Source organism: Rhipicephalus sanguineus, chromosome 1 (genome assembly GCF_013339695.2).
Source record: "Rhipicephalus sanguineus isolate Rsan-2018 chromosome 1, BIME_Rsan_1.4, whole genome shotgun sequence".
NCBI classification, from domain to species: domain Eukaryota; kingdom Metazoa; phylum Arthropoda; class Arachnida; order Ixodida; family Ixodidae; genus Rhipicephalus; species Rhipicephalus sanguineus.
This window is the reverse complement of record NC_051176.1, coordinates 254,207,662-254,233,172: the sequence shown is the minus strand read 5'-3', so window position 1 is coordinate 254,233,172 and position 25,511 is coordinate 254,207,662. Positions and strand designations below refer to the sequence as shown.

General features: G+C 45.2%; 1 protein-coding gene and 1 long non-coding RNA gene across 2 annotated transcripts in view; one reads left to right on the top strand and one right to left on the bottom strand.

Annotated features, from left to right (window-relative positions):
- Positions 1-25,511, bottom strand: part of LOC119378007 (protein APCDD1) — a 203,153-nt gene that overhangs the window by 38,767 nt on the left and 138,875 nt on the right. The window lies entirely within an intron of this gene.
- LOC125756533 (uncharacterized) lies at positions 18,281-20,084 on the top strand. Its single transcript, XR_007414578.1, has 3 exons — positions 18,281-18,564; positions 19,127-19,385; positions 19,922-20,084. It is a non-coding gene; the product is annotated as an uncharacterized LOC125756533 (long non-coding RNA).

Below are 25,511 nucleotides of genomic sequence, written 5' to 3'. Positions count from 1 at the left end.
TTTGAGACCTAGGCGCATAACACCAACATACATGGCTGTTTGAGAACGAAAGTTCCAAGTCCAAGAAGCGTAGCCTATTGTCTGAAGGATGCTCAGTTGTCAATTCAAATGGACTTAATTCCGCGAGGAACACGTCAAAAATTTTCGCAGCAGGCTGCACGTCATGAGAGTTAGTGCTATAAAAAATTAAAAGTCGTCCACGTATCGCATCACCTTTACCGTGCTAGTCTGTCTGAGCTTGCTCTCGAGGTTACGGTCATAGCTGGCTAGTAGAATGTCACTGAGAACAGGGGCGATGCATGAGCCTATGCAGACTCCTTTCCGTTGAATAAAAAGCTTATCGTCGAAACTGATGAAGGTCGATTGCATGTAAAACTTTAAAAACTCTAAAAACTTGTCTACAGTGATTCCACATGCGTTCTGAAACTTAACAACACCGTATCTGTCAATGCAATTACCAACTTCAGCACACACATCATTCTGAGGTAACGAATAATATAAGTCCTTGACATCGACCGAAAAAGCACAAGCACCCACTGGACAGTCATCCCGGAGAAAGGCAGAAACGGTACCTGGTGTCCTTATGAGGAAAGGGTCGTCGATGTCAAGGAGGCACAAAAACCTTTGCAGGAACACACCAACTTCTCGTTGCCACGTTCCGCGCTCAGAAACGATCGCCCGGAACGGGCAAAGTTCCTTGTGAGTCTTGGCGCTGAAGAAGGCTGAAAGGCTGGTTCCTTTGCACGCCTTCACGGATGATGCCAATTTTGCAAGTCCTGCTTTTTCACATAGCTGAACAGCCCTTGTTTTCACCTTCGTAAGAACTACTCCTTTCACTTCGTTGAAGTTGCCGTCAATGGCCTCGTCAGCTTTTTCTTTGTACAGACCACGAGGCACCACCACGAATCCTCCTTCTTTGTCAGACAGGAGCAGCTTCAGGTCGGCGTCTCGAAGGACAGCAACCGCTGAGCGGAGCTTTACAGTGTTGCCTTTTTTAACCTTCTGAGGCAGGCAGTCAACTCCTTCCCTAATACACCGGTCAACTTCATCTGTCCTTGCTTTACCAGCAGCTGTTCTGACGAGGCCGAGTAGCTCCGTCTTGTCCAAAGCAGGATGCTCACAAAATTTGGGTCCGAGCTTGAGAAGGTCAGCCACGTTCTTCGGGATTGAGGCATCTCCGAGTACCATCACATCTTTACCTTTACCATTCCTTATGTGCACAAGGTGGCACATAATCTGAAGAAAGTGGTCAGCAGGGCAGGCGTTAGACTGTTGTTTTCTGCCAAAAATAAGCTTGGTAGCCTGTGTCAGCAAGTAAATCGAGAGACCAAGACGAAGAGATGCAGCAAAAAGCATCGCCAGAAGTATGTTGAATGTTGTGATAGTGTTGTGTATAAGATACCTCTTTCTTGCGGCCGTTACTATGTCGGCCAAACGGGGCGGTGCGCTAATGACCGCATGCGCGAGCATGCGAACAACGTCCGTAAACAAGCCAGAGATAGTCAATTGTCGCTTCACTGTAATGAATGTGGTTGCCAGCCATCTTTTAAAGATTCCATTTTCCTGTCGAAGTACCATGATGAACGGGCGCGTGTCATTTCTGAAGCGTATCATATCTATAATGGCGGAGAGGCATGTGTCAGCCTCCCCTCGATCTCCCTCCTTCCGAAGGAGTTAACGTTTCTGTCTGTTTGAGGATTTTTTGGCCTCTGCGCAGGCTAATCATCTTTTTCTGTTTCTTTGCCTTTTGCTTCGTTGAGATTGTGGCGGAGTATATAAATGCAGACTGGAAGAATAAAACACATTTGGTTGTTAGTCAGCGCCGTTGTTTGTGTCCTTTCCTCGTTCGTCCCGTCTTTTAGCGCTGTTTCTACAGTTAACGCTCGCTTATTCGTCCTTCCCCTGTCCCTGTTTTTTGTGTGCGCTTCTTCTTCTTTTGACTCAAATGAGACAATGCGAACTCTCCTTTCATCATCGATAATTACTTATATGAGCTCAGAAAAGAAGAGTTAGCTTGCGCGTGCCAACCAACAGTTTCTGCCTTCAGGCATGTCTTAGTGTGGTCAGAATGCATTAAGTTTAAATACGAGAGAATAATAACAATGACCTCCAAACATCAGAAAGCAAAATCAAAATAACAAAACAAAAAACGAAACAAAAACAACGCTATGGTTGTCCGATTCAAGTAACTTGTCAAGTAACCTGCATGCACGCGATGCCGAAAGACACTGAAGCCATGAAAAGCACATGCATAATAAGATAGTCTTTTATTTGAGCATAAAAATTTTAGGCTTGGAATATTTTTGCTTCTTTTGATGAAGTAAACGAGATATTAAAATGCAAGGGATCATAGTTACTGCTGGTGGAAGCCCAACTCACGACCTCCGTATGTCACTTGCGACTGCATACTGAATCACCTATTATGACTGCTATCTTGCCGTCTACTTCAGGCTTTATATTCACGCGTTCTTAAGAGCGTTATCTGGCGCAGCTCGCGTTTACTACGGTGAAAGTGGATCACCCATTATTAACTAAATATTGCGAGATTGGCAAACCGTTACTTAGGAACTCTTTTATTTCACTCGACTAGAAAAGGTTTTTACTAAAAAGAAAAAGCTACGAACGTTTTGTTTTCTTTTTAAATTTAATTTTCCGACAAAACCTTAGCGCGGGTACGCCGTAATGACGTCGCTTCCTCGTATGGCTGCCCTGGCGCACGAAAAGTTCTTGACGCTTGATGGTTGAGAATAAAGGTTGATTATTCATTTCCAATTAAGAATTAAGTACATCCAAGATGATTCTGCATATCTCTATGACGTCTCGATGTGCTGGTGCACAAACACCAAGGCGGCGTCTACTCAGCAAGAACATCTATTTCGTATCACATGAGCTTAAACTCCATATCGTACAGCCTAAGCTACGCTTTTTTCTCAGGTGTCAATTCCTTAAGCTGAAGACATATTAATTAGATTACTTAATTTTGATGGCGCCAGGACTGTAAATAAATGAATATACAAATATTGGCGCGTAAAAGGAACTTAGCCGCGTTAACCCGAATAACGCGATAGGTAATTAATAACGCCATAGGCAACAAGGCACAGCTACGCCTGTTTTTGCTGTGTCTATAAATCTCCACAAGTAAATCCATCCAGTGCTTCCTGCAGGACCACCGTCGAAAAACGCTTACGAAACGTTACGTGTTGCTTTTATTGGAGCGCCCACGGTGCGATGTACGCGCACTTTCGAGAGAGAGAAAGCTCTTTAATGGAGAGCAAAATGGTTAGCCAGCGTATGTTCGCTTACTCGTTATTCTGCAGGGAATAGACTCCCGCTATATGTCCATGGTGTCCGCCGCAATAATGATTTATTTGGCGCAACTTTGTATAACTCCCTTTCCTTCTCTCCTCCATTGGTTTAACGCCGACTGTCCACTGCAGCAGTACATCCAAGTCCGAAAGCTTTTTAAATGCGAAGCATTTCTTAGCGAACTTCTGCGACTTTGAGCGTATCTATCTATCTATCTATCTATCTATCTATCTATCTATCTATCTATCTATCTATCTATCTATCTATCTATCTATCTATCTATCTATCTATCTATCTATCTATCTATCTATCTATCTATCTATCTATCTATCTATCTATCTATCTATCTATCTATCTATCTATCTATCTATCTATCTATCTATCTATCTATCTGTCTGTCTGTCTGTCTGTCTGTCTGTCTGTCTGTCTGTCTGTCTGTCTGTCTGTCTGTCTGTCTGTCTGTCTGTCTGTCTGTCTGTCTGTCTGTCTGTCTAGCTATCTAATCTATCTATCTATCTATCTATCTATCTATCTATCTATCTATCTATCTATCTATCTATCTATCTATCTATCTATCTATCTATCTATCTATCTATCTATCTATCTATCTATCTATCTATCTATCTATCTATCTATCTATCTATCTATCTATCTATCTATCTATCTATCTATCTATCTATCTATCTATCTATCTATCTATCTATCTGTCTATCTGTCTGTCTGTCTGTCTGTCTGTCTGTCTGTCTGTCTGTCTGTCTGTCTGTCTGTCTGTCTGTCTGTCTGTCTGTCTGTCTGTCTGTCTGTCTGTCTGTCTGTCTACGACTTTGTGCTCTCCTGGCCGTTTCGTTAATCGGATGTATACCAAAATTGGTGTGTCAAAACATGGCCTTATTACGAACATAAATGACAGGTCATATCATGAAAATCATGACACGCATGTCATGAACAGCATGATTTACAATCCACGACCTTAGGCTCTTGTGGCCGTTCCGTTAATTTCATATACACCAAAATTGGTACGACGTGACAAGAATTCATGACGAACATAATGACTGGTCCTAATATGCAAATCATGACGCGCATGTCATGTGAAGCATGATTTACATGACATGGTCTCTGGGTGCTCGCGGCCGTTTAAATGAAGGGATATATACGAAAACTGGCATGACGAGACATTTCTGTATGAAGAACATAACTGACTCGTGGTAACATGAAAATCATGACATGCATGTCATGTATGACAAGATTTACATGCCACGCTCATGGCGCACTCGCGGTCGTTTCGCTAGATTGATATACACCAAAATTGGTATTGTGCTATGTGACTGTATGAAGAACGTGAATAACAGGTCGTAGCATGAAAACCATGACATCCATGACATGTATGTCATGATTTACATGCCACGCTCATGGTGCATTTGCGGCCGTTTCGCTTGCGTGATATACGCCAAAATTGGTATTGCGCGACACAACCGTATGACGAACGTAAGTGAGAGGTGGTAACATGAAAATCATGACGTGCAAGTCATGTACAACCTGATTTACATGCCACGCTCATGGTGCGCTAGCGGCCGTTTCAGTAGATTGATATACACCAAAATTGGTATTGCGCGAAGTGACTGTATGAAGAACATGAATAACAGTTGGTAAGATGAAAACCATGACATGCATGTCATGTATGTCATGATTTACATGCCACGCTCATGATGCATTCGTGGCCGCTTCGCTAGTTTTATGTACACCAAAATTGGCATTGCGCGCAGCGACTGTATGACGAACGTAAATGAGACGTGGTAACATGAAAATCATGACATGCATGACATGTACGACATGATTTACATGTCATGGTCATGGCGCATTCGTGGCCGTTTCGCTTGCGTGATATACACCAAAATTGGTATTGCGCGACGCGAATGCATGACGAACGTAAATGAGAGGTGGTAACATGGAAGCATGACATGCAGGTCATGTACGACATGATTTGCAAGCCACACTCATGATACATTCGCGGCCGTTTTCCTAGCTTGATATATACCAAAATTGGTATTGCGCGACGCGACTGTATGACGAACATGAATAACAGTGGTAACATGAACACCGTTACATGATGCCATGTATGTCATGATTTACATGCCGCGCTCATGGTGCATTCGCGGCCGTTTCGCTAGCTTGATATACACCAAAATTTGTATTGCGCGAAGCGACTGTATGACGAACGTAAATGAAAGGTGTTAACATGAAAATCATGACATGCATGTCATGTATGGCATGATTTACATGCTATACTCGTGGTGCACTCGCGGCCATTTCGCTCGCTTGATATACACCAAAATTGATATTGCGCGATGTGACTGTATGACGAACATAAATGAGAGGTCTTATCATGCGATTCATGTTATGCATGTCATGTACGGTATGGTTTACATGCCACTGTCATGGTGTGCTTCCGGCCGTTTTGTTAACTGGATATATACCGAAATTGGTATGGCACGACTCGAGTGCGTGATGAACATAAGCGACAGCTCATGCATTGTATATACCAGAATATGCGTTTCATTGGCATGGTGTATACTAGATTGTGCATGCATGCGTGCATGGCAAACATGCGATATATGGTGGACTAGATGCCATGGCATGAATGATTTCATTTGGCTCAAAGACAAACAAGGCGATGTATGCAGCTCTTTGCTGGCTGCTTCGCATTACATCGATTCCCACAGTGCGTGGGATCTGCCGAATTTTTCCTTGTGACTTGGGCGACTCCTTTTGAAAGCGAAAAAAAGGAAGAGCTCGTGGCGAGACTGTTGCGACGTTTAATTTTCGACGGGATCACTTCTTTCTTTCATTCGGGACCAAAGGAGCCGGTGCATTCAGTGCAACGGCTTGACGGATGTTCGCTTTCTGGAGGCAGACAAACCGGGCTTAGTGGCACTGGTGGCGGGGCCACGGCATGCGACCTCAAGTGGGCCGGCCATCGATCGCGAGGCCCAGTGGCTCGACCTGCCAGAAGCGATCCTGATCGAAATGGAAGCAGACAAGGGCTTCCTTTGGGCTGACGCCGTCCACAGGCCGGCAGAGTCCGCGTGACGGGCCGCGCCAGCAGGGGCGTGCGGGCGGCGGCTCCCCCAAGTCACGCGGATTACGTGTGGATTATCCCCGCGCTGAGAGGCATTTGTCATGTCGGATTAGAACGGCCCAGCGGCTGCGACGAGGTATCAGGTGTCGAGCTCGCCTTGTTTTTGCTCGAACGCTCGCGGAAATGCCGACAGGTTTCTCGCTGGTGATGTCTGGCTTGTGCCAAGAGGGCCAAGTGCACCCACTCCCCGTGGGTGCCCAACTCAGCCGACCGAAATGGTTGCGACTGGAACACCACGCACTGAGACGCAACGATACCGGCCGGTAATTAAATGACCTCGGTGGGCTTCGGCAGCGCTCCTCGTTACGCCACGACTGTACGGACGTTCCAATTCTCTGCTCAAGATTGCACTCTGCGGACAGAAGGTTTAAAGAGCTCCGTGGGCACCCCCTTTGTTTAATGCTTAAAGAGCACCGTGTGTGTGAACATAGCCGCGTGGTGGAGCCGTTGTGCGCATCGACTTTTCAGAATTCTCAGAGTGAGCTTCGTTCACTTGCGGAATAGGTTATCAGACGCTCGACAAAGGTTTGTACAAGCATGCTTAGAATGATGACGACATTCGGCATCCGTCACGCAACGGCCTCTTTGTTGGGTCTGGAATAATTCGGGAAACAGGAACAATAGTCGGCAATTAAAATCGGGCTTTAGTTTTACCTGTAAGATATTAAGGCACATTTGAACTCTATAACGCAATTTTACTCCGAAGGTAAGCAGAATTATCAAGAACGGGGCACGCTCTTATCACTACGAAAATAATTTTGCGAATGTACGTTTCGGCCTCTGCACTGGAGCCTTGTTCACAGTGAATGTAATTGAAATTACTATGCACGCGTTATCACCATCGTTAAATGTGAACTGTACCATGTGCACCGTATGACAACGATAAGGCACTGTTGACAATGATATGGCCAGCAAAGATAGAAAAACTTGCTTGGGAAAATTGTGCTAGTGAGGTGACAGAGGGTACGGGGCACTGACTTTCAAACCCTGAGGACGCGAGTTTGAGTGCCAGTGCCGTTACACACTTTCGCTTTTTTCACTGCTTCCCTACGCGATTGCAGGGCGAACCAAGTCCTGAAACACTGTCTCGGACATCCAAGCACTAGCCGTCGCTTGTGAGGACCAGATTCCAAAATGAGTACTCCGCTTGAAACTGGAACTTGGAGTCCTGCAGGTTATGCTCAATAAAAATGATGAACTGTTGGGAACTCTATTATGCGGGTGCACGCGCTCATTCCATCCTAAACTGTACTGTTGAAAGTTCTCGAACCTCTTGTTAGAATATTGTTACTGTACTCATCCTAAAGAGCGAAATAATGAGTAGGGAAGACGGGGAGGTTAGCCTGCAAGCACCATTTGGCTTCTATTCAGAATTCAAGAATAGCGCAGTCGTGATCCGTCTACTGTGAATAAGGCAACTCTATACACTATCGCACGTCGCTGTTGCGTAACGGACGGAATACAGATCATGACTGGTGATTCCCGATTCTGAATTACGGAGGCGCGAAGGAAGCCTTTAATATTTCGTAGTCATAGGTGGTATAAGATATTTTGCTTGAACTGGACGTCATTAACCTCGGCGGGAACGACCACTCCACTGGGCGTACGAGCAGCCTAAATATAGAGTCAAATACGGAGCAGGTACTTTTTCTATCAAAAGGAGCCGCCAGCGCATCACTTCTTCTGCATACACAGAACCGTGTGTGTTTTCGCACGTGCTTCTCTTTCGCCACCGTTGTCGTGTCTGACGAGTTTCGTAATTGCCCTGCCACCGAATTCTGCATTCATAAGGGTTCAGCATGGTAGACATGCACGCACTTGGCGACGTGATGATTTGCGTAGCCAACCGATGTTCTGATGGCCCGAAAAGTTGGACGCCGGTCTCAGAACCTAGACTCGCCGTGTTTGATCCCTCCCTGATGAAGTATACCGTTGCGGTGGGGACATGCTATGTTACACGCCCACTTTTATACACTTCCAGTATAAATCACCTCTTAAATGTAGGAAGTGGGCTTCTCCTTTCAATAATTCTTATCGTAAAGAAGCCAACTTTAGCATAAGCTTCCAAGCGAGGCACGCGCCTGCATTTTGACAGCTCTTCAGGGCCCGTATTTACGCAAATGTCTTAAGCTAAATTTGTTCCTAAGAGAAAATTTTGACCGAACTCGACGCTGGACGCATTAGTGAAGCCGGTTGGTCAATGGCCTCGAGCACTCACGAACGAAAAACGTCGTGAATTGGGCGCCAGTTGCGGACACCGTATCAAGTATACAGCTCAATGTCACATTTGCCTAGAGAGTCAGAAATATGTGCCGCACACCGCATTGACAAAGGAGGCCGCTGTGTTGAGACAATTTGGGTGATTAGTAGAACGGTGCGAGTCACTTTCTCTTGACAGTATGGCGATGGTAAGTTCGCGGGGCGTGAAGTGGTATCGCTGACTCAGAGGATTCGTCTTGTTCACTTGCTGAGCGATAAACACGAGCAGTTGCAACCAGTCAGTCTATTAACGCATGTTAAAATCAAGCTGTTTGAACCAATGACCCACGGTTGACAGCGTAAACGCCTTTCTGAGTGCGCTGCTCTTTGCACTAGACAGTGAAAGCGTGCTGAGGGCTCCGCGGGCTGTTGCCTGTAGCACATGACTTCATTATGATGAACATATGAGGACGCTAATGTGCACCAGCGCATATTAGCGTCTAAGTGCGAAACTTAGGACACAACACACACAAGTCGCATGCAACTGAATTTGTACACGCTGAAAAACGTCTTTGCCGATCGCCTAAGCCGCGCACCGTTATGACAACGATAATTTGCAGCGCTTCTTGGGGCCAGCCATATATTGCTCGGGCTATGGAAACTGGCACAGAGAACGACATGACCGCGATAACTCTCAGCCTCATCTAATATCGCACGCTTATAGCGCAAGTGTTCGCTCGCCATGGCTTTGTCGTCATTTTCCATGTCATCCATTTGAAAGCACTGTGCCGAAAGCTGACGACTGGAGCCTAGATTAAGTGTGTTTGCTCTAAATGGGTGTTCGAGAGTAACGTATTCTGATCTATATTGTACCTGTTACATTAAAGGAGCCAATTAATTCAGTCGAGCGTTTTCTTGTTTGTCGCTGAACGCGATGTATTAAAAACGAAATCACTGCACCAAGCTGAGTTAAGGGAAAAGGAAAGAACCTTAGCGAGCCGAGGGCGGCTTTGTAGACTACGATATACGCAAACAAATGAGAGAGTGTCGGGTTGAGATTGTTCGCCCTCTCGTCGTGACGAGCTAATTTGGAGACGATGGGTTGCCTCGCGCGTGCCCGAGTGCAGATAGCCGAGACAAAGAAAATCCGAGGGAGCCACTCAGGTTCCACCGCCGCGAGTTTCGTCAGCTCGCGTTCTCCGCTCGCGGCTGGGTTGGCTGCAAGGAATGCGGAAGCAGCCGAGCGTGTGGCTCGCACTCCGTTCTCTCGGAACGCTGGCCATCAAAGCGCTCCAGTGCACCGGTGCGTTTTTCGAAGTGGGTTAACCTTGTTAAACCTTTTCCGCCGCACTGAATTCGAACATGTACGGTTGACTAGCATAGCTGTAACAAGTTTCGTTCGCTACACAGAGGTGCTGGGTTTGGTTTGCATATGGAAGGGGCTGCACTTGGCCGGAACTTAAATGCTGAGGAGTCTCGTCATTTAGGTTCTTTTTCTTTCACTTTCGGAGTACAAGAAGCGCCAAACCAATACTCGATTACTAATAATGTTATGATACCCGCTGCAACTTACTGCAAGTAACTTGAAACAAAAGCCCGCTATATTTGTCATGGTAAATGCGAAGAAAGCTCGAAGCTTTCATTGATTGTGTACGTTTACGGTTTCACGCAGCACGGTTACAGAAAAAAAAAGCTCATTAAGTAGAAGAGAGAAAATATTTGCGTGTTCTTATGCACCTCATATCTGTGCTTCACAGTGCTGTTGCAGAAAACTTCCGAGTCGTTTTAGATATCTGCACTTCGGGATTTTTGTTGATGTACACCGCTGCCGCAGTATTGCGGCAGCATGCCGGGCATGCGCTTACAATCCAGTGCTCAAGGCTGTGCGAAGAACCGTGAGGTGTGTGTCAGTTTATCGTAGCTCTGAGCACTTTTTCATTGCTATATACCTTTAGAGGGACAGGATAATGCCAGCTGTGATCTTCCTCGTGATTTCATCGCACGCCATTACGTCCGGGCTCTTGCGGTCCCGGAAGGGAGCATGAGTACTGGAAGTTTTATGAGACAAATAGCGGTGCCGTTTGAGGTGAGACTATACCACTATACACTTGCGACCGCGAGTACGCACGCAGAAGACGTGAGGCGAAGAGGTCGCCGGCCACTGCACTAGCCCCGGAGGGCCAACGAGAGCTAAAGGGAGCGGACCGCAGTATGAGCCTCTCGAGGGCACTACAGAGCTGAGTTGGCAGGCAGTGCCCGCAGGACAAAACAGACAGTATAACGCCGCGCTCTTCCCCGGTCAAAGAAAAGAACGAGACGTAGTGAGGGAGAAAAAAAACCCTGCTTTAGGAATGGGATAGCTGTTGTCGGAAACAGTGTGTATAAAAAACGCGCTATTTCCTTTTATTTATGCATATTTCTAGCGGCAGTATGTATAAAGGAGATGCAATCCACTGTCACCCATCCAACCTTAATTATCCCTCCAGTTTTGTTCTTTTCTTTTTTTTTACGCATTGACTTTTCTCTCCTTCTCTTCGTACTTTTTCTATCTCATGAATGAAAATTTGTTTGAACCGGTGATCTCTAACACAGTTTGTCCAGCTTTGCAATTACAAGCTCGCTAGAGGAACGACTAATTAAATCAGTCAGGATTTCTAATCTAGCCGCACGATTAGCGTACGTGCGCGCGCGCGCATGTGTGTGTATGTGCGTGTGCGTGCGTGCGTGTACGTGTGCGTGCGTGCGTGTACGTGTGCGTGTGTGTGTTTGCCTGTTTATCGGAGGGCTCGAATGCGTGAAATGTGATGCACTACTATTGCGCAAGCCGCTTCCGCAACGACACTTTAAGCCGCATCGGAAAAGGTTTCAATAGAAGGATTTCTTTGGAGGAAGCGCTCTTTGCTTTAGCATTACTGGCCGTAATTACGAAGTGCAGCCAAGAGTGCTGGTAAGGTCTAAAGTGGTTTGGCACCAGAAGGAACGTCTTTCTTCGTTCAAAGTTCCCGAGCAACTGCCGCATACAAAGTGGAGAAGGAAAAAAAAGTGGAAAGGGGGTGAGTAAACTTCGCTAAGAGAGTAGTTTTGTCTTGGGCCCAGCGCTGGCTTAAATGCAGCACCACCTTCAAGTTGCACTTTAGTTATGTTCTCGCGACATTCGAGCATGGCCGGCTGCGAGAACATCAATATGGGAAGAGACAGCGTTCGCAATTCGCATCGGAGGAAGGCACATTTGACGCCGGTGTCTCGTCGTGCTCTCCTTGAAGGCGAGCCGAGTTGTCAAGAGTGCCGCTGCGACGACGAGTCAAAGGAGCGCTCCCGTCGACGACGACGTTCACGCAACCACTCGCGTATCAGGCCCGAAGGAGCTCCCAGCTTCGCTAATTCACTCAGAGAGCGCGCACGGCGCGCAGCAGTCACTGTAAATTGCCCATTAGCACTTACGCGAGCAAAGAGTGAATCAAGGGCCGTCCGGAGAGAATGGGGGAGGCTCCGTCAAGCAGCTCGGCGCACGATTAATGGCCCTTTCGCCGTCTCTGGCGCGTGCCGGCCGGCCTCGCTTATGCAGCCGCCTTCAGAGCTCCTAAAGGGGCCCCCGGGAGAACGCGATCCGGCGTATCACCGGATTCAAGCGGCCTGCTTTTCTTCGCCAAGATGCGCCTGCGCGCTGCTACGCACCGGATTCGCGCTGAAACCATGGGCGAAACGCGTGCCTGTTAACGCGCGTCTGACGGACGAGCGCATGGATCCCTGTGGTGGCCGCTGCCGACGCCAGATATGCACTGGTGCGGCTTCTCTCACGTTGTGTTTTTTTTTTCTCCGTGGAGTGCGAACGCGCGCAGTCGCGTATACCCAGCGTGATGATTTAGAGGCAACGGGAGAGGCGCTTTTTTTCGAGTATTTGTGGTTTGCTGTGGCTGTTTTTTTCGGCAGTCTTGTAGGAAGTAAAACGCTAACTACTTCCCAAATTCTTGTATAATTATCATTTTACTTGCGCTTATATTCCCAGAAGCCTTCCAAAACGGTAACTACAGATGAACGCAGTGGTGAAAGTGTGTTGCGGGAAATTGTAGGCACACGATTGCTGCTGCTGAGGCCAGTGTCGTTTCTTGACTATGTATCCTTCAGCGCGCACTAATCGTAAGTGAAGCTCTTATCGAAGCAACTGCATCCGTACAGTGCTGTAATAATAGCTGCATGCTGTAGAACAAGGAAGTTTGATCTCAGATATGCCGAATGCGCATTTGTTTCTCTAACAGCCACATAAATTAGCTCTCACATAATTTAGTTTATGTGAGAGCTATGCAAAGGATTATTTTTAGTTCACTAGCTCACTGAAATCAATTGAGCCTGACTGGCACAAAAATTAAAAAATAAAAAGAGGCTTATATTGTCGATATTGCAACCTCCAATCCTGGTTACGTTGCCACCGTGGCTATTTGCACATCACCGCGTTGTAAACTGCTTGGAATCACTTCGTTGTAATGCATAACCTCGAACCAAGTCTACGCCTTCGTTTTGTTATGCACCGATTACGAACAGAAGAAATGTTTTTAAAGGGACTGACAACCAATTTATGGTGCCTGTTTTCTTTAGTCCAACGAAACGCTTTCCAATCAGAGCGTCGATCTAATCATAGAACGGTAACGCGAGAGCGCCTTTAAACATTCTTGATCAGAATTTTACAGTCTGTAGCGCCGGTGAAGTCATACGTGCACGATGCAGTGAAAACAGTGGTAGGAGTCGAGCCCCCATCTATGAGAAAGTTACGTTGTGTTCATGAAGGAAGAAAAAGCTAGGAGGTAGCATTACGTCAAGCAGCATGAGCGATCGTAAAGTGTTTAAAAACGAGAAACCGTGTTCTACTACGGCGATACAGCTGTTTCGTAAAACAAAAGCTGTTGAACTTTTCTGCAAGAGGTCAAACGACAGTTACGACTGCGCCACAGGTGGGCGCTTGCTGCCACGTATGTCCACAATAGCAATCGGCTTTCGGGGACCACGATGTCAGTGAAAGTGTGACGAAAGGCGGGCAGATCAACATCGTACGTGCTCTTTCTTCTCGTTAGCTTTTATTTCGGGCAGCGAGCTAAGGTGAACGGCTTGGTTATGTAACTCCCAAAAACTTGCTTTCTTCAAAATCTAATCGTCCGACTAAGTATCTTCCAGGACATTATTTCAAATTATTTAACCCTGCCTGACCAATACGTGAAAAAAACGAACTCCAATAATCACGATCACAGTAACGCAGTTATTCCTTTTCGTGAAACTATGAATCTAGATGATCAAGTGACAAGCATAAGGCCGTCACAGATTAATTGCCACAGTTTCAAAAGTTGTAGTGCCAGTTTAAGCGGAGAAAATTTTGTCTGTATAAGACGGCACTTCACGGTACCATACGCAGTCATGCAAGCACATTGTTTTATTGACCACAAGATTGTCTTGCGCTGATGTAGCCGGCAAATGTATAGGAGAAGAACAGGAGGCTTTGCTTATGGGTGTTTATTCGTAAATTGTTGCGCTATCGGAGAATACTGAGTTCAGTTGGCGTTATCAGCTCTGCGAAACGGTAAGCTGGAGACACTAGTGTCAGTAGTGTCACGTCTCCCACATGTTTGTAGTACGTGAAGTGCACTGCGTGTTCAAAGTCGAACCCGTGGTGGACAGCAACTTGTAAATGCCTGAACAACCGGCTGCACGGTCGACGGGGATCTGCACAAACCGTATGTTTAGGTCTCGTTGAATTATGAGCGCCAGCTTGTGACACTAACTATAAATCACCTGATCAGTATAGCACCGCAGACGGTTTTGCAAGCGACCGCACCAGCAAGAAGATTATGCTATTTCCGTCTCGCTCAGCGGTGGAGAAATCAGCGAGTTAAAAATAATTCGAATTAAGCGACACTCGCTGCAGCCACGTCTAGTTAAGCACTCGTTTGCACTCGTTTGTACTTTTTGTTGCTAACCGCTGTGATCGTTGCAATGTCTTCTTTTTCTCAGATAGATCGTGCAGTTTTTATTCTTGCTAGTATAGTATATATGTGTATCGGGGACTCAACTTCACCGTGAAGGCGCTATCATCACTGTAGTTGTTAATGCTGCAGCTCGCTTTAGAAATGTGTATTTCTCTCCTACGGCAGCAGCCATTGGCCGCGTATTGACAGCGACAGTGACATTGGCCGCGTATGTGACGTGAGCTTGAGTTGGGACTGGCAGTTGATCAGTTAGTGCATCAGCTGATGTTCCATCGCTTGTGCAGACAAAATATGGGGCTTCGGTGGCTGTTGCGGAGTCATGTTACTTGATGGGAAAGAATAATGTTAATTACAAGAAGTCTAGGTGTTTAACAGAACACTGAATAACAATAGAAAACAAACCTATAAGTAGTTTCCGAAGGTTACGAGCAAGGTTTCAGTCGTTATCCATTGCCTCATCCAACCTAAGTCTTCTCTTCTGGGGCCTTCGGTGCACCTAAATAACCCACAGTCATAACTCTCGCGTTACCATTCGTCCTATCACACTGCGGCGCAAACAGCGTACACATAGCAGGGATCCAAATTTATATTCTGCGCAGGTCGTTATCATAAATTCTCATTGTACAGGGATCGATTATTGCCTCGCCAGACGCATTCAGGGAAGAAAAAACAAAGGAAAACGCTGTGAATTTCGTACAGACTTCAAGGCCGCTTACGGGCTGCTTTGAACGGAGCCGTTCCTGAAGTGTCGGCGGTCTGGCTGCAAAACAACACTACCCTGTAAACCAAAGCACATAGGTCGCGACTGTTTGAGATAATCGACTTGGGCACTGTCAATCGACTTGGGCACCCCGTGGCTATAATTTCCCTCCACCAGCGATTATGCTGGGCTGGCCGCTCCTCCAACATTCTTGCACCTTGTCACCTTCCGCGCGAACAATGATCAAACTCCCCTTTATCCTTTCCTCGTACTCGACAATGAAATAAATGCTAAAAGAAGCATCGTGCTTCAGCTTTCTCATCCAGGCAGCAAGCATTAAAAAAAAACATTGAAATCTACACAGTTTGAAGTTGCGATACGGAGAAAACACAAAAGGTATAGTGTACCATTCCAACTCGAAGTAGATTTCCCCCTCCTCCGTGTGCAACCTGATGTCACCCCACCTCACACCCACACTCCCTCCAATTTTGTGGGGAAAAGCTAAAGAGAATTGCTGCATTGTGCTGCGTTAGAATCCACTGTTACCGCTCCGCTTTCCTGGGAGCCCTCGTTAAGTATAAAAACAACTGGGGCCGAATTCACAAAGCTCACTTACGAGCAAATTGTCGCGTAAGAGAAATTTTGTCGCGTAAGTCGATTCACGAAGCGAAAAAAACGTCGTAAGAGCCGTCGTTATCACATCGGCCGCTGCGGTAAAGCGCGCTGCGACTGTCAAGGAGCATGCCAGCGATGGTGATGCAGTTGCTATATTTGGTGACGTCACTGAAAAATGCTCGTAAGTGGATTCACGAAGCAAAAAAATTGCGCAGAAACAGCGTGGCTACGAGGAAATCCCAAGAGTGGTCCGGACCACTCTTACGAACAATATGGCTGTTTAGAACATGCAACTGCGGCGGGTATCTTGGTGCCATGGCTAATTTTAAGCTAATTCACGGCCATGTAAGGCTGCTTGATGACTGCTGGCACGTTTTAATTTATTTCGGCGCTTTGAGTTTCGTGTGTTGTTTCGCTTGAACGCTATGGACAGTATTGACACTCGCAGTCGTCCAATAAGCTGTGAGTCGCAGTAATTAAAGAAGCCTATTGGTTGTCAATGGCGAAAAATTATGCATGCAAAGGCTTGTGGTTGGATTAAAACCAAAGTTCTACATGAATGGTCGATGAAGTCGAAAGCGGTGCGGTGTTTGGTCAACATTTTTTTGTTATGTTGTTGTGTTGCGTCCTACTTCCTCCAATGAGATGTCCAACTTATGATGATGTACGCAGCATTGGTCGAAATTACCACCAAAGAGGTTCAGAGGAGCACATCAGCTGCGTGTTATTGGTAATAATATTGAACGGAGCATTTCAGTAGCCATTATTAAAGCCTATTATGTGATTCCATAACTTGTCTAGTTGGATTGGCTTTCACTGACCAATAGGCACGATCTCCGAAATGCAGCTGTCGCTATGCACTTTGGGCAGATCCAGAGCGAGCTCGTACATTGCAAATCACAGCATATTATAGATGTACGTGATTACGCACGAAATCACAAACAAATCGAGCTTTTCGACCTTCACTGTTCGGAAACCGAAACGGAACGCGTTAATGTGGCAAGTAGTCAGAAAGAAATGACTCCAGTAATTTGAAATGACCTTCGAAAATAAGTGCGAATGCTCACGATTCTCGAGTATAAACAAACCTTTGCCGAATTCATGTCCCTTTGATTATTACCTGCCATTTAACTTGGACTGAGAATATCAATTAAAGGTGGCTTCACCCGCTCATATATGTATTTTGTGCTCAGAAGCGTCAGCTTGACCTGGAAATCATCGCGTAGATAAGGCGAAACCCCCGCAGGAGGCTACTATCGTAGCAGACGACAAACGATAGCAGACGACGGCTTGGGCGAGAGGTGCAACTCGTGATTGGTTGGGAAGCAGTACTCTCTACAACAGCCCATCTTATGACGTTGACAAAACACTTCTTTCATCGCGCGCTCCTGTCGTGTTCGTCATATCTTCCCCCTCGCACATAAGAGAACTTTTTATCTTCTCGCGATCAACGCGAAAGAGCTTTTTCTAAGTTGTCTTAGCGCCTACCCGCTGCTGCGCAGTTTGTAAGAACAACATGGCGCCGTAAACTGTAGGTGTCGGCGCCGATTTTCGCAAACGCATGAGTTCCTTCAGCGTTCGACTGGATGTGCTGTGAATACCGCTGCTTTTCCGGTGCGCGCAAGCAGTGTGAAGACCGACGACAGTGTCTCTTGGTGCGCGGTGAAGCGTAGCGAAGCCTGTGCCTCGGTGTGTGTATGAAGCGGGGATCGGCGCCTGTGTACCGACGGTAACTAGCATTCGAGGAGCCTGCAGTGCGTGTTTGAGTGTCGGTAACAGTTCGTTTGCTTCGCTTCACAGTGTCTCAGTGAGGTGCAGTGCGGCATTTCGAATTGACAACATTTCGGCACGTTACTTGAGTGATTCTGTGCTCGCACGGTAACGCATGAACTACGCTCTGTGTTTGGTTCTTGCTTCGCCACGGGTTAGCCCGTGCGCTTCTATTTTCTTGTGAGCAGTCCAGGCAAATGCAGTGTTTGGGAGTGAAACGATGTGCGTTGTGAACAGTGGTGCTGTGTTGACATTTCCAAGACTTGTGAAGAGGCTGTGCCCGTGTGACAGAATATAAAAGCGTTGATAACCGTGTTTCGTCCTACGAAGTTGCGATGGTGCTTTATGAGGGCTTTAAGGATTTGGCGCTGGGCTTGGCGTTTTCTTTTTTAACTCGTTGCTTCTCCTTTTTGTGATAACCGTAATCCGAACGTCATAACGTGTCGAACCGAAGTCGCACGCCGAAACATTCTCCTGTAAATGTGGCTGCTTTCGCAGTACGCCTTGACTGTTCTCCGGTGAAAACTTGGACTTGTACCTGGCAGCGAAAGCACGTGAACGTCACGCTTCGATCCGGACAGAACACACTTCTCACTAGTGCCTTGCCTTGGATGAAGTCGTAGACCAGCACCTGCTAACTACAGGTTTTCAAGTGCATTTGTCCTGTCGTTTTGCTCGGCACTGGAGCCTTGACTACAGCGGCCCACGCCGATTTCTCACGCTTCACCAGTGGACGTACACGTCTTGCTAGCCTTGCATTTCTACGTCAACGGCAGCTTCCAGTCCACAGACGTCTTTTGCCTGTGGCTGCAGAGCACATTGGATTCCCGATGACGCTGACGGCTGCTAATATCGTTGTGCCATCGGTGAGTTGAACTTGCGCAACTAATTTCGTTGTTATTCGTGTAGCGCTATAACGTACGTTTGTAAGTTTTTCATCCCAGCAGATGTAATGTCACCCCATGTTAAGTTCCAGTACGAAGAATGTACTACTACCGCTTTGTATATACGTATATATGGCCAATATACATATATTGCAATATGAGCAAGTACACCAGCAGTGTTTATGATTTGGGTTAAGCAGGTTATTATCTGGTGATTAAGAGGAGCCTGTCTGTTTACCACGCTTGACAGTTGAGACAAAAATAATTGATGCGAATTTATTTTCCAGGAGTCATGAAGCACTTCTTCAGGGATTCCCTTTATATTGCAAAATTACTTGTATAGAAGATTACTGCTGTGGCAGCACTATACTTTACAAGGACATATATATCTTGCGGTATGTAAAGCTTACATGGGGCTTCAGTTAGTTGCAAATTGAATATAGCATATTTGATAGCTTTGACTAAGTGATGTTACTGCCAAATATGTATTAAGAGCGCTTTCAATGATGGTTTTTTGAATATATCGTATTTGGCCTCTTCACAGATCGCAGACTTTCGTAAGGTCCTGGAATCCATCGATTGCAAGCACTGGCAAATCAAGCCACCTTATGACTTGGAGCACCTGTACAGAAATAGGAAGGACTTGTGCTCCCTAAATGTACAAGTCTTTCGCAATGGTAGGGGTGTCATCATCCAGCCGACCTCAAAGGGGCCTGGAAGCACGCATGGCAGCCTCATCTGAATGGACTGTGCTCTTCCTGGGAGCTTCAAGGGCAGAAAACTGCCTAATGGCTGGTTGCTAGGTTAGTTTTTTTTAAAGTACAGATGGTACAGTAAACACCGGTTAATGTACACACCTTCACAACCCAAACATTGTTAGTAACAGTGGATGCTTGTATTATTGTCACGCACCAATGCTAATTGGACACTTAAGGAGAAGCAAACTATGATGGAATTGACAATGTCGCAAGTGTAAAGTCTGCAGCTTATGAATTTTAGTTCATACATGTGAGACTGGAAAGTTGTGCTTTTGAAATAGCACAAATACTTTTATTGCTTATTGAGCTCTTGTGCTTGTGACGCACTCACTGTATCAAGTGCCCTGTATGGAAATAGCAAGTGGGTGAAAATCGCCTGGCTGTTCGCAACATGCAGGGAGAAAGAGCTCAGGCAACACAGGAGCAGTAAATGCGCATTTTTTTTAAAAAGCTCATCTTTTTTTCAATGTTGTTGCATATGTTGCATTTCCGTCGTACATGTTCTCAGCACAATTGCATAGTCTCACGGTTATTTCTACAAATCGTATTTGACCTGAATACACGCTTGTTGATCTCTGAAGGTGACTCTCCCTATGCCTGAGAGCCATGGGTGCTCACCCTCCGGTCCGTGGCTGGCCCAGCTGAGCAGCAGTGCAGTGCAGCCCCCACCCATGCAAGACAAGTCATACAGTGCACATTTGGTGTTCTGAGCACGACACAGCATATCCGTCCGGCATGGCATTGACAGCAATAGTGATGATGGTGAGTGTTTGTGGAAACCATAAGAGCCTATTAACATGCATTTGTGGATTATGAGTGTGTTTGTTGCTCACAATCATTTCTCCTAATCAAGTGCATTTTTTTTCAAAGTGTCCTTTTGGTAGGAAAAACGGCTTTGAGAAACAAAAACACACATAATCCGCAAGTGCTTTGCGCTTTCTAGTCTTCAAAATTGTTCCTGCACACTGTATGATGACGTGGCTATGTTAGATAACGTTAAAGTGATGAACAATGGCTGTTGTCTTGTAACATAGCAATACATAAGTACACTCTAAGAAGAAATAGAGTATGTTTTAGTATTTCTGCCACACAACAATAACGTAATCTTGCTTGCTCGGGTTTTCTTTTTTGAAAACCTGGCTCTTGGCACTTTCCTATCAAGAATGTTGTCACTCTAATGACGCGTGGTGGTAACGCGAGGAAAGTACGTGAGATGGATGACGATTGTAGTTGTGGGGTGGCAATACTCCCCAAATACTTCATTTTTTCTTAGAGTGTAGCACAGTGAACTCATTTGTGGTCGGCTTCTTGCACCTAGTGTAAAGTCGAAATAGAAGATACTTTATTGGCTTATGTCTCACTATTAGGCAGAAGTTTGTTGCCTTCAAAATGAACATCGTAGTTATACATTTATATCATAAAATATTTTTTCAAAGACTTCATTGTTGGTGGCTCTATGTTCAGACCTTTTTGTTGTTTTTAATATTTCTTAATACTTGTCATCGGCTTCTGAAAATACGAGAGCTGGAGTTTCTAGCACATATCAGTTGTCCACTTTTACACATAGCACGGTTGTAACAATCATCTGCATTTTCTATGTTCCAGCAGTACCACGGGATCAGGTGCCTCACTGTCATCTAATTGTACAGTGTATCTCGGACAAAACGCACAAGGCGAACAAATAGACAGCGACTACCAGTGACTGTGTCCTGCTGTTCAATGTTCAATGTGCACGTCAACAGACAGAATGCATTGTGATATCTGGAACAGTTTGAATTGTATGGTGAGAATCTGCACAGCTGCAGTTTAATTGTTGAGCAGTGCATCATTCAGCAATTCCTTGCACTTGAGGATTCAAAATTAATTAAATTCTGCATTTAATATACAAAACCTTGACATTAATGTACAGCACACTGTAGTAGTAGTGTGCAAATTAATTTCGGCTACCTTGAATTTTTAACATGCTCGTAAATCAAAGTGCATGTGTGTCTCTGCATTTCACTGCCATTAGAAACAGCAGCCATGGTCGGCAACCAAAATCGTGTTTTCATGTTTGGTAGTGCAAGAATGAAACCATTGAAGCAGGTAATTTTGCACTTGGTCGATATAGTCGTTCAGGATACGCGCATTAGTATAGCACAAATGATTTTCTGTTTATATAAGCTCTGGAAAGTCCTTCTCCACGGATTATTTAGATGCAAGAGGAGCATCACTATTCCTAGTACGTCCAACAAGTTTTAGCACCGGTGTAATGTTATCCCGTCGCCTGTCTGTGCTCTTCAACGGTCACCCTCTCTGCATGTACTGTGCAAGTTTTAATTTTTTTTTTTCATGTAGTGTTTGTTGCCATAGGTTTCTCCATTATGTAATTGTATACTCTGCAAATAGTTCATCATCTATGCAGCTTTGATCATTTTACTGCTGAAAGTATTTATTGCTTTTTGTAGGGTGATTATAGCATGCATTTACTTATGCCTTTTGTTGCGTCTGTACAATGGTTTAGCCTGAAGAAGGCAGTTGGTATACTCTAATCTTGAAACTGGCGACTTCAAACAAATTTCTAGGCTGATAACCATTACTACTATCATCAGATAAGCTGTGATTGCTCCATGAAAATGTATTTAAGATTCTGTAAACTGTGCCAGGTAAATATTTTTAAATAATTTATTGTTGTCCATGTTTTATACGCCTGAAACATAATTACTTCAGCGTGGTACTATATAAAATGTTATTCTGCACATTTCTGCTGATAAACATTGCAGCTGAGGCCAGCAGCAAGATATACATGCAAGGCACTGAAGCTTCACATCACATGCCTTGTCCAGAAGTGCATTGAATTTTTTTTTCGAGCGGAATGAGAGACTGCTATACAGCAATCTCTCAATGTGCACATTTCTAAACCTTTTTGAGGAGTGTTTTCAGGAGAAGCAATAGGGTCTTGACATGTCAACAACAGCATTTTTTGTACCGAGGAGCTTAGTAACAGCGAATTGCTTTATTTATGTATTGGTCCAGAATTTGTCCGACCTGTGCCAATTTTTCAGCCCACGTCACCTAACATGGCTTGTTATAGTGTTGTCAATGTGCCCGACTATGTAAATAAACTATGTGTCATATTGCAGACATGTACCAAAATGTGATGCATTGCGCTTTTCCTTGGCATCACATTGTCAGGGGCTCTTTTCTTATATATCGTCGTGGGCTGCCGCCCACCAAATGTATAAAAATTGCTTGTGAGTGGGCAGCAACAGGAACTATGCATCAAATTGTTCCAGGAGGGTTCGAGAAATGCCGAGTTTGCACATAAAAGTCGTGAGAGATTTCTCTCGTACGTTACTGCCTTGAAACCTCATGTGCTCAAGACTGAGTGTATCAGCATTGTTGTTTTATAGCAGTTCATCCTATTAACTACACCTCAACGTATGTATGTATGTATGTATGTATGTATGTATGTATGTATGTATGTATGTATGTATGTATGTATGTGTATGCATGTATCTGAAACAAAAGCTTACGTTATTTTGTTTACTGTAACTTTTATAAGAATTTTCCTATTTGCTTTCTAGTTCTCCTTTTTCAATCTCATTTTCATTTCTCAAGTATGTTTCCTACTGTGCAAAAATGAATGTAACCTTACATAAAATGTGCGCATTCAAACAAGATGTTTCATTTTCCAACGTACAGTTCTGAGCAAGAAGTTGAAAACTATGCAACCAACCAGCAAAAATAAGTTTATAGGACAGTTCCTCCGTGTAACATTGCTTCTACAGATTGCGTTTGTCGAATATGTAGAATAGAGTAGTCGACTTCAAACCAGCATAACCAAGCTTTCGCTCGTGGCTGTACATACTTTTACATATGTGCGTGGTATTTCTACGTATTGTCATACCTGTTGCCAATTACTATTTAGGGCACAAAACTAGTCAAGCTGAATACGCGGATTTTTGTCTGTCCACCTGTCATCTATACTTTAACTGCTGTTGATAAAGAATAAACTCGGGTTTAAAATTTTCAAGTACCTACAAAGGGAAGAGTAGCCCTTAATGACGCAAATGAATTTGCCGTAATTTTTTCGCAGGCCTACTGCTTTGCCCTCTCCTCAGAACTCGATAGCCTGCTGGAGTTCATTAGAACCATTGACAGAGGCATTACACGGAGCTGCGCAACACGACAGAGACCGAGAGAGAAAACACATCTGTGTGTGTGTGTCTTTTCTCGCTGTTCCTGTCGTTTTGCGCTGCTGCGTGGAATGAATGCCACCCAACTAGCACGGAAACATCTCCCGACAAAGGCAGTCATCTTGGCCGCAAGCAGTTTGGCCGCCGCGTGTCTATTGATGTTCTTGAAAACACAGTGATGTCTGACCGGCGCTCGAATAGCCAGAGTCGTGAAAAGTAATGCCCAGGTATGATAATTGGGTTTCGGGACTGGGCGCTCTTGCGATAGTAGTGGTTAGAGAAAAAAAAAAGTAATCTTATTCTGTGATCCGTGAGGGAGCACGGCGCATCGTCTTGGGGGGTCTAAAGGGGAGTGAAAGAAGAGAGCGGAAAGGCCACGTTATCAAAAAAAGAGTGCCCGAAACACATACCCTCAGGCATTGCTATCTGTTTTTCCATAAAAAAAAATACGTGAGTGCTCGGCGACACTGCGAATCGAACCCAGTACCTCCCGCATTGCAGCCGGACGCTGTAACGACTCGACCACCGCTGCAGTGTTTCGCAAGAGAGCTTGCCACTGTCACACTTACTTCATTGTATATATATTATCTTTCCCTCGAAAGACACCTAATGCAAAATGTCCGGCGAAAGTCGATCAAAAAGAAAAAAAAACTCGGTATCCGAGTGCATTTGCCTAAGGTGACTCGAAGGTTAAAGCCATTACGTGTGGTTATATTACCGTGCACATTGTATCGAGTGCGACATCACTAATCAACTATCGCTAATTGACTGTCACTAATGTCACTTTCACTAAGTGAATATTCCATTTGTTTCGATTATCGTCATTTAAATAAACTTTCACTAAACAAATCACTACTCACTTAATTTGCTTCGATTCTTATATATAAGCACAATCACACTTTCGCTCGCTTTTCTATGGCTTTCGCTCCCATAGACGTTAGTAAGTAACGCGACCGCCGTCTCTTTTTTTTTTTTCTTTTTGTTAATCGTGCAAACGCGCAGCACGCGCGCCCTGTGAATCCAGGCGCACGTGTAGTGATGTCACTTCAGGCCGAGACAACTGAACGCCACTTCTTTTATGTTTGCTCACGCAAACTCCGCAAGGACGAAGTGACTCCGCCGTGTTTTCTGAAAAGCATTAGCTCGTAGAAACCTCCCGACGAATCTTCCTCGTTTTACGTGTTCACATATCTAAGCGTATACGATCGCTCTGGCCTTCCGGCCCTGTCAAAATGCTGCGGTTAATTGAACTTGCGGCATTACGCGCATCATGCCTTTGTTACTGCTGCTTTATATTTCTGTACAAACGTTCTCCGTAAGCTCAAAAGCCGCTCCTATGTCTTGTACTGAGATCTTTGTAAGAAATGCAACATTTTACGTCTAGCTAAAAAACACCCTAATGCAACCACCATACCGTGCTCGAACATGCCTAATTAGTTGAGTGGCAGCGCAGCTTCATGAAAATGTAACTAAACTGTTTCTGGTAAAAAAGGGGGGGGGGGGAACGTTTCGCTCACACCTTCAAATCTTCAATGTTTCAATTTATGCGTGGTTTATAGATGCGGTGCGTCTGGAGCGTTGTTCGCCTGCACTTGACGAGATAGCACACGGACTAGTAACGCCATCGAGCAATTAGATTTTGGTTAGCTATGGTCATCCATGAAACGCGAGCACTTGGCTTCGTGCAAGACCCCAGGACGTCTGCTGCAATGCGTAAGCGCTGTAGCAGACGCCCGGAACTGGCAGCTGAGATACAGCGAAAATCAGGCGAAAATACATTCGCTATCATCGTGTACCCTCGATGCTAGACGCTTCGCGTGCTGCCTTGCTATCACCTGCGCGCACTTCTTTCTTTCCTTGTCGTTTCATCGGCTTTCGTGTTGCCTCCTTGCCCTCAAAAGTGGCGAGTAAGTTAAATTCGTACCATTGCTATCGCATTCCCTCGAGATACGAGAATTCGTGGCTAAGAAATTGCGCAGGCAAGAGAAAGTTT